At 39.5% G+C, this 8516-nt stretch overlaps 1 pseudogene; it reads right to left on the bottom strand.

Annotated features, from left to right (window-relative positions):
* Nucleotides 1-436: 436 nt before the first annotated feature.
* On the bottom strand, nt 437-2393 carry LOC131506061 (elongation factor 1-alpha 1-like; annotated as a pseudogene).
* Nucleotides 2394-8516: the final 6123 nt, after the last annotated feature.

The following is an 8516-nucleotide window of genomic DNA, read 5'->3' as shown; positions in this document are numbered from 1 at the left end:
CTAAATTTTTATTTCTGATTGCTTATTGCCCAAATGTAGAAATACAATTGAATTTTGTTTAATGTCATCTGTAAATAAAACTAGTTTTACTACTTCCTTTCTTATTTATATGCCATTTATTTGTTGTTACTTCCAATTGCGTGGGCTAGTACCCTATAGTACAAGATTGAGTAGAAATGGTGAAAGCAAACATCTTGATTTGTTTCTATTTTTTTTTGAGAGAAAGCATTCAGTCTTTCATCATTAAGTTACATGTTAACAGTTTTTTCATAGATGCCCTTATTAGGTTAGGAAAACTCCCTTCCCTACTGAGAATTTTTATTGGAAATGGATGTTGGGTTTTGTCAAAGCTTTTTTTCACATCTAAAGAGATAATCATATGTTTTTTCTTTTGTAACCTGTTAACGTGGTGGATTAGCAGATCAAATTTTTTTTCTCACTAAACTTTTGTTTTAATAGGTCTCAAAATTCTGTGACAGATTTTAGATCGTTGTTTCTATTAAGAAGTACTGATTTTAAAAACTAATAACTTAAAACTGCCACATATATACATACATACATACACACAAATAACAAATGGTCCACAAAACTTTCTCCTTTCCTTCTGAAGGTTTTACGATGCATTGCTGTCATTAACCAGTCTTTTACCATTCAACTTAAATGGCCAATTGACACAAACAGTTCTGAGACCTTCCTTCCACCACTGATGAAGACGGGGTGACAGGTATTGGGGATAATATTCATTTAGCCTTCAGAGTCTTCTGGGCAGACTTGGTGACCTTGCCAGCTCCAGTTGCCTTCTTGTCCACTGCTTTGATGACACGCACAGCCACCATCTGTCTCACGTCAAAACAGCAAAACAGTCCAGAGGAGGATGGAGAAGCTTTCAACACACATGGGCTTGTCAGGAACCATATCAATGATGGCAGCATCAACAGATTGCAAGAACTCAGGACCATCTTATAGCTTTTTGTCCCGAACGACGATCAATCTTCTCCTTCAGCTCAGCGAACTTGCAAGCACTGAGCTGTGTGACGATGCAGCACAAGTGCATAGCCAGCACTGACATGGCCTGGATGGTTCAGGATAAGCACCCGAACTAGGAAGCCAGCTGCTTCCATTGATGGGTCACTTTTGCTATCACCAGCCACATTGCCATGACAAACATCTTTGACAGATACATTCTTGACATTGAAGCCCACATTGTCCCCAGGAAGAGCTTCACTCAACACTTCACGGTGGATTTTTTTTTAACGTTTATTTATTTTTGAGAGATACAGCGTGCGAGAGCGGGGAGGGGCAGAGACAAAAGGAGACACAGAATCCGAAGCAGGCTACAGGCTCTGAGCCGTCAGCACAGAGCCTGATGCAGGGCTCGAACCCACAAACCTCAAGATCACGACCTGAGCTGAAGTCCAGCGCTTAACCGACTGAGCCACCCTGGCACCCCCGTGGTGCATTTCAATAGACTTCACTTCAGTTATAACATCGACTGGAGCAAAAGTGACTACCACGCCTGGTTTAAGAACACCAGTCTCCATGCAGCCCACAGGAACACTACCGATACCACCAATTTTGTAGACATCCTGGAGGGGTAGGCTTGTCAGTTGGATGAGTTGTTGGCAGAATGCAATCCAGAGCTTCAAGCATCATGGTTCCACTGGCATTGCCATCTTTACGGGTGACTTTCCATCCCTTGAACGAAGGCATGTTAGCGCTTAGCTCCAGCAGGTTGTCACCATTCCAACCAGAAATTGGCACAAATGCTACTGTGTCGGGGTTGTAGCCAACTTTCTTAATGTAAGTGCTGACTGCCTTAATGATTTCCTCATATCTCTTCAGGCTGTAGGGCGGCTCAGCAGAATCCATTTTGTTAACACTAACGATGAGTTGTCTTACACCCAGTGTGTAAGCCAGAAGGCATGCCCCAGGGGTCTGCCCATTCTTGGAGAGACTTGCTTCAAATTCACCAACACCAGCAGTGACAATCAGGACAGCACAGTCAGCCTGAGATGTGTCTGTAATCGTATTTTTGATGAAATCTCTGTGTCCTGGGGTATCGATGATGGTCACATGATAATCGCTGGTCGCAAATTTCCACAGGGAGATGTCAATGGTGATACCATGTTTACGTTCAGCTTTCAGTTTATCAAAGACCCAGGGACACTTGAAAGAGCCCTTTCTCATCTCAGCAGACTTCTTCCCAAATTTTTCAGCAGTTCTCTTGTTGATTCCACCACATTTGTAGATCAGATGACCAGCAGTGGTAGACTTGCCCGAACCTGCGTGTCCAATGACGACGATGTTGATACGAGGCTTTGCCTTTTCCATTTTGGCTTCAGTTTAGCAGTGTTTTCTACGACACCTGTGTTCCGGTGGCAAACCTTCGTAGGCTGAATTTCAAGTGTTGTTTGGGTTTTTTTATTTTTTTTTAATGTTAATTTATTTTTGAGACAGAGAGAGAGAGACACAGCATGAGCAGGGAAGGGGCAGAGAGAGAGGGAGACACAGAATGTGAAGCCGGCTCCAGGCTCTGAGCTGTCAGCACAGAGCCCGACGCGGGGCTCGAACTCACGAACTGTGAGATCATGACCTGAGCTGAAGTCGGATGCTTAACCGACTGAGCCACCCAGGCGCCCCTGAATTTCAAGTGTTAAACCGAGGTGGACTCCTGCATAAACATCATTTGATCAGGACATATTATTATTTATAAATATTTTTGGATTTGAGTTACTGAAGATTTTATAGAATGTTTGCATTTAACTTCATGAAGGCCATTGGTCCGTAGTTTCCTTGTAATATTTTTGTCCAGTTTTGGCATCAGCATCATATTTAGATAAATTGGGAAGAATTTTCTGGATGAGGTTTATAAAATGGATATTATTTCTTGAATATGATTAACATATATTAACATTTTAAATCTTAACCTCTTTGAAAATAACATGAGGTAGGACATTATTATTACCATTTTATAGGATGGTTAATCTACTTGCTCAAGGGTCGCAATTTATAAGAGTCACAGTCATGGAGCCAGAACTAGAACCTTGGCTGTCTGATACCAAAGCTCAACTCATAGCTACTTCAATATACTGATTTCTGTTACAGCCAAATAAAATGAAATAATTTCATTTCAAATGTAAATAGCCCATATTTTCTAATTCCTTTTAGCCCCATACATGAAGACCGAGAACATAGTAGAGACAGTGGAAGTCTTTTACTTAGGAAATATCTAGTCTTTGGAGGAATAACTGTTTAATGGGTTGTTAAAATGGGAATTTTTTTTTTTTTGGCCCCAAATTTTGCTGAGGTCATAAAAGGCCCAGAAACAAAATAAAAGGTACAAAATTTGCAGAAGGGATGGTCATAAACTCTTTTGCAGACTTAGCTTACAATCAGCCAACAGCAAGAAACAGTTGGCAATTGAAGAGCCTGGAATAACGAAAGTCGGAGAACTGTGTCATTTTTTCACCCACCAGCCCTCGTTGTAAGTTGAGAGGAGGAGGTTTGAGAAGACCATAGGCAGAGCCAGAAGTTTGCTCCCAAATGTGTAAGAGGCAAAGAGATTGGCCTTTGACGCTCGCCTGAGGAGAACAAATGCAAAAGTCAATGCTGTGAGCTGCCTGCAATGTCAGGACAAAGAAAGAGAAAAGGTAAGGAAGCAACTTTTCTTCCCTTGATGCATGAGAGTGAAGCAGGCTGAATCCTCTCAACAGATGTATCCAAAAAGGAGACCCAGCCAGGGTGAGCATACCACAGCAGTGAGAGGCTACGGCTCACACCAGCAAGAAAAGGCTCGGAAGGTGAGTCAGAGAAGGTTAGCTAGAGAGTGCATCATCCAGTCATAAAACTGCAAAATGAGACATCCAAAGAACGCACAAACGTGCACCCAAACATGAATCAGATTTGGGCCTCCGTCAAAACTTCCAATGCCATATCTACTGGCTAGTGTCTCATTTAAGACCTGAATTAACATCCATAAATATGATTTGTCTTAATGTAGGCACGTATGCGTGTGTGTGCATGTGTATGCGTGTGTACGTGTGCTCACGTATGTGTGTGAATTTTGTCAGGGTTTTGATAGAGGTGTTATATTGGCTTTGTCCAAAAAATTTTCCTTCACGGCCCAAGTACAACTATGCTTCTTCTGATGTTATTACCCTAGATAAAAGTTAAAGGAGGCCCAGGGAAAAACTTGTATTCTCCTGGTAAAGCTCTTTCCTACCCAATCTTACCTTTACAGAATTACCATTTGCTACAATAAAGTAACTAACAGGCCAGTGCCAAGAAGCAGGATGTTATTGGAATACATTTTCCACCCACCCCCCACCTTCTTTTCCTGAGAGATCAACATTACGCCCTCATTCCTTTTCACCTCAAGAAGTCCAGTCTTCTTGGGCATCCCTTCCTATCCAGACTTTCCATCTTATATGGCTTTGTACATCTACATGTAAACCCAATACTTCAATTCTCCCCAACTCTCTATATTCCTCCTCTAAAAGTCATGTTCACTGATCAACATAATCTATTATATCTTCAGCCTCTGTTTTTAAACATGTATTTCCCCTTCTTGCTCATGATTACAGGCTGTTTCCTGAGGACTCCAATTTCCTGCAGCTCTCTCAGGAGATTTTTCTCCCACTCCATACATACCACCAAAACTAGAGGTCAATTAGGTGTAAGACTTGCTCCTTCTTGCTGCATCCAGACAACTTATCCTTACTTCCTAAAACTTGAAAATTTCGAGTACATGCCATAGAAACATGATACCGTTCATTCGCGGAGAACTTTACCACCTAGGTAGTGTTTTTCTTTCAACCACTAGCCCCATCAACAATTAGACTGACACTATGCCTATACAGATTCAACACTTTGACCACCCCATTTTCTTGACCTCTCTGCTTTCAATAATTTTGTCTTTCATTTTACTTCTTCCACTAATAACTACATCATCTCCAGTATCTGTCGCAGTCAACCCATTCCCTGATCATTACATCCTATCTTTAGAGTGCACCCTCTAGAACCATCACTCCAACAGTCCTCGTTCCAAGAACTCACTGCAACTTCCAATCCACTGACCGGACCACTTTTTTATGCTGTATCACACATCTCATGCCCTCACTTCCTTACTTACCCAGCTTACATTCTATGAGCGATCATAATAATCACTAACTCCTACACCTTCCAGTCCTAGATCTTCTTTCCCTTCATTATATTCAGCTAACAAAACATCAATCGTGCTTAAATTCAATTCCAAATCCAACCCTGAGTTCTACATGCTGATTAATCTCTCGGTTGGTTGGATTTCTTTATTATATACTTCATCCAAGAACTCATGGATGCTATACTCCCTGAGCCCTTGCAGTTTTGAGTCGATTCATCTGTAACATTTACACCTTAACTGAAATGTCTCAGGTATATTTTTCTTCAAAAATTTACCCTCTACCTCCCACAACATTTCAAATATTCTTCCACTGTCTTCTGGCTATTGTGAAAAAATTGTCCTGATATTTGAGGTGAGTTTTTTCCTGGAATCCTGAGTAATCATGTAATTTTCCTTGAGGATCAGTGACTTCACCTTGATATAGATTAGCATTGACTGTTCTGGAACACGGTGTACATTTCAATTTTCAGATGCTATAACATTAATTTCATTTCAAGAACTTTTTAAAATTATATTTTGGAATATTTTCAGTTTTTTTAAAATTCTATAATGGTGTTCATTATCTTTCATATATATTATATTTCTCTAATTTCTTTTAGTCTCATTTTTCTTCTTCATATTATCTGGATTATTTTTCTAGCCTCTTTACCACTGGCTCAATTTTCAACACTATTCAACACTATGACATTATTTTCAATTAGTTCCAAAATTATGTCTTTTTATATTCAATTTATTTATCTAACTCTCTCAAATTATCTTCTTTAATATTCTTTTCATCTCTGGCTTATGGTTTCATGTATCCTATATTCTCTTTAATTTCTTTGAAAATGCAAAACATTAGTTGTGAATATTTCTCCTTTAATACTAGGGTATGTAATCATTTAGAGTGCTCTGCATGGGAAGTTTATTTATCTTATTTTTAAAATACCCATAAGAATTTCTCACTTGTTATCCTATCTTTTCTCATTTCAAACATATTAGATATGGGTAGGTCTTCTTTTTTCCCATGTGTGAACTCTCCTCAAATCCCTTCCTATCTTATGTGAGTCTTTCATGGCACCATTGTAAAGACTGGGCTGGATTCACCCTGCTCTTCATTCACCTGTAAACAGGAGGTGATGAGAGGAAGGAAAGGCAGCCATGGGCAGTATAGATTGGTGATGTTGGTCTCTTCTCCATGTTCTTATCCATTTCATAAAATCCTGGTCTGTATTTTCTTTTGTCCAGTCACAGGTTGACCTATTCCCTTCATTTAGAGTGAGCTTCTGCGCCTTCCTTTCACAAAGTATTTATTACCCACTCTGGGTAGGTTTTTTTCTCCCTTTTTAGCTGAATGTTAAGTTCCTAAGTGCAAATGAGAGGCTTTCAACCTATCCTTTAATCTGTTCCTGCTCTGCAAATGCCATAATAAAACATTATGAGGGATTAAATTAGTAAATCTGGTTAGAAATGATCTCAGAATGAAATACAAGCCGGAAAACTGGAGATGGCTATATTCCCCTTCTCAACTCTATATGCTCATAAGTTGAACTCAACTTCCTGAAAATGATTTTAATGCTGTCATTCCTTAATAATAATGACTGCAGAGAAACTTCAAGGAGCTCTTTTTTCTTTCTTTCTTTCTATTCCATCCCACTGACAAGTAGGCAACATATTCAGTATACCAAGATCTTAAGCATTCCTTCCAAATTAATAATTTTTCTTTCTTCTTACCCATTTAGGAGAAAAAATAAGTTGCTGAGTCCAAAGTGCTACCATTCTAAATGAATTTCTTCCAATTTAAGCACTAGAGAGATTCTTATCAAATATGCAGTGCATACAAATTTATATCACGGTTTCCAAAGATTTTATAGCTGCAATTTGAAAATGAAGTTTTGTCCTATTAAAATTAAAACTTTAAAGCCATAAGGAGAAAACATCACTTTCCAGTGCTTCAATTACCACTTTGTACAGATGACTTCTAAATTTAAATCTCTTTTAGGAATCAGAAACTTTGGCGAATTCCTACAATTTATGTAGTTATTCTATTCTTGCTTCAAACTCATAGGGCCAAAAGAAAACTTCGCATTCTCCCCCATTGAATAGGTACGTTTTCCTGCTTCCTCATCTGTTAATGCCATTACCAACCTATTAGACCAATGGGACCAATTCTGAAAGCCATCTCCCTCTCTTCCTTTATCAACAAGCTCCTCAGTTATTCAGTCATCTGGTTCTGTAGACTTCTCTCCACCATTTGGGTTTTTTTTGGTTGTTTTTTTTAACGTTTATTTATTTTTGAGACAGAGAGAGACAGAGCATGAACGGGGGAGGGGCAGAGAGAGAGGGAGACACAGAATCGGAAACAGGCTCCAGGCTCTGAGCCATCAGCCCAGAGCCTGACGCGGGGCTCGAACTCACGGACCGCGAGATCGTGACCTGAGCAGAAGTCGGACGCTTAACCGACTGCGCCACCCAGGCGCCCCTCTCTCCACCATTTGAATCAGATTGAGTTTCCATCCATTCACGTATACCACTGTGAAGTTCAGGACTTTGGCACTTTCCTCCCATTATCGCAACAACCAGTCTCATGATTATAAACAAAATTTCCTTGAACTTGATCCATTTAAGTTTACTGTCCAAAAACACAGTTCCAATCATTCAATGGCCCTCCACTACCTACTCAGCCTCTTTTCATTATCTTTAATATTCCCCATGATGTAGGTCCAAACAGTCTCTCTGTCATAAGCGTCTCCTCACAAAAGCATCCATGGCTGAACCCCAATTGTTCATTATTTTATATCGTTAACGACACTGCTTCTTTTGTTAGGAAAACCTGTTCACTCTTTCCTCTCTTGCTTCATCTCTACTTGTTCAATCCTATTCAAGCTTCAAGGCCGGAATCAAATGATCACTCTACTACAAAGTTGTCCCATAAGGAAATAATCTCTCTATGTGACATTTTAGTGCCAGCTAATTGTTATTCCCACTTTATAGTTATATTTGTATCCTCACCTCAATATTCCTCATATATTCTGTCCCCATCTCTTTATAAAATCCTTGAGCATGAACTTGGTGTCAAGTTTATTTTTGTGCTCTCAAAGTCAGAACGCAAGGCCATGTCAATAATAATTCCTCTATAGTCGGAAAGAGCGCTGAGAGCAACAACCAGGTACGTTTGTTTTTTTTTTTATCAGAAATGTATCACTACCACTTAACGTAGTGCCTGTCACTATTTTGAATGAATGTTGAATAAATGGATAAGTGTTGAATTGATTTTTTTTTCAAGACTTCATTGTTACCTTTAGTTTTAAAGACATCTGAAATTCCCTGTTTTGTCAGAAAAGGCAGCAATGAATCAAGTTCAGGGAAATTTAGT

This window comes from Neofelis nebulosa, chromosome 3 (assembly GCF_028018385.1).
Source record: "Neofelis nebulosa isolate mNeoNeb1 chromosome 3, mNeoNeb1.pri, whole genome shotgun sequence".
In the NCBI taxonomy this organism is placed as follows: domain Eukaryota; kingdom Metazoa; phylum Chordata; class Mammalia; order Carnivora; family Felidae; genus Neofelis; species Neofelis nebulosa.
This window is presented reverse-complemented; position numbering and strand designations above follow the sequence as displayed.